At 46.7% G+C, this 1,425-nt stretch overlaps 1 pseudogene; it reads right to left on the reverse strand.

Annotated features, from left to right (window-relative positions):
• Positions 1 to 854: 854 nt before the first annotated feature.
• On the reverse strand, positions 855 to 972 carry LOC124717269 (annotated as a pseudogene).
• Between the last annotated feature and the right edge of the window lie 453 nt (positions 973 to 1,425).

The raw sequence follows: 1,425 nt of genomic DNA on the forward strand, positions 1-1,425 counted from the left end.
GAGGGCGGGTCGTGAGACGATACGTGCTTGGATGGAGCAGTAGTCAGAGCACTTGGCCCTGAGATGGCAAAGGTCTTAGGTTCGAGTTCCGGTCGATCTGCCAGTTTCACTCTGTCGTCAAATCAGTGCCCACTCCGCTGCAGAGAGAAAATTCAGTCCGCGTCAGTTCTCGCCAGCCTTCTTTCTTGAGGTTATGTGGGAGACCACTGTCCTAGCATTTGGCATATTATTAATGTTTGCTGTGTATTTTGAATTGTTCCAGTTTTAAATTTCGCCATCATGCTCACACAAAAAAAGATCTCAGCTGTAGCGCCTGGGTATGTTCTACAGCTGAAAGAGGGAGGAACATATTAAAGCACAGCCCATGTCGTCTTTGCTACGTGACAGGCCCAAAAGCACTGATATAGCAGGTTATTTTTGAAAACTTCAAAGTGCTAGTGAAAAAGTTAACGTAAAGAGCATGCATTCATATGGAGCTGCAGCAGGATTCTAGATACGGTTTCGTATCGTGTTCCTAAATAACGTTAAAGAACAGTCAACAATGGTGAGACCAAATGTACGAGGACTGATCCAATATCACATAGACTTTCAAAGCTAAAATTTAAAAAAAATGGAGTAATGAGCACATGAAGTCATGTGAACTGAACTCCTCCCGAACAGGCCATGAAGACCCAACTGTACCGACCGGCTGCCGTGTCATCCTCAGTCGATAGGCGTCACTGGACGCGGATGTGGAGGAGCATGTGGTCAGCACATCGCTCTCACGGCCGTATGTCAGTTTCTGAGACCGGATCCTCTTCTTCTCAATCAAGTAGCTCCTCGGTTTGCATCACAAGGGCTGAGTGCACCCCTCTTGCCAACAGCGCTCGGTAGACCAGATGGTCACCCATCCAAGTGCTAGGCCAGCCCGACAGCGCTTAACTTCGGTGATCTGATGGGAAACGGTGTTACTACTGCGGCAAGGCCGTTGGCCCAAGTCATGTGACGTAAGGTAAATTTACTTTTCTTACCGTCTATGTAGTTCTTGTTTGTAGCAGTTTCATTCCTGAGTGGATGTACCTTTGATTAAAAATTTTCATCTACATTATCAGATCAAAAGTATCCTGACACCTGCCAGTGGACATGAACATGGGGTGTTGACGACTTGAACTCTGCTGTGGACACTTTCAATCAGGCGTCTGAATGTCTGTGGACGAATGTCAGCCCATTCTCCCTCAAGAGCTGAAACCAGAGATGATAGTGATGTTGGACGCTGGGGTCTAAAGCGAAGTCGTCGTTATAACTTTTCCCAAAAGTCCTCCATTGGGTTCATGTCGGAACTCTGGACACGACAGTCAATTTCAAGACAGTTGTTGTCCACCAACCATTGCGTCACAGATGCTGCTTTACAACAGACGGCATTATCGTGCTGATACAAACAGTCAT

Source organism: Schistocerca piceifrons, chromosome 1 (genome assembly GCF_021461385.2).
Source record: "Schistocerca piceifrons isolate TAMUIC-IGC-003096 chromosome 1, iqSchPice1.1, whole genome shotgun sequence".
Taxonomy (NCBI): Eukaryota; Metazoa; Arthropoda; class Insecta; order Orthoptera; family Acrididae; genus Schistocerca; species Schistocerca piceifrons.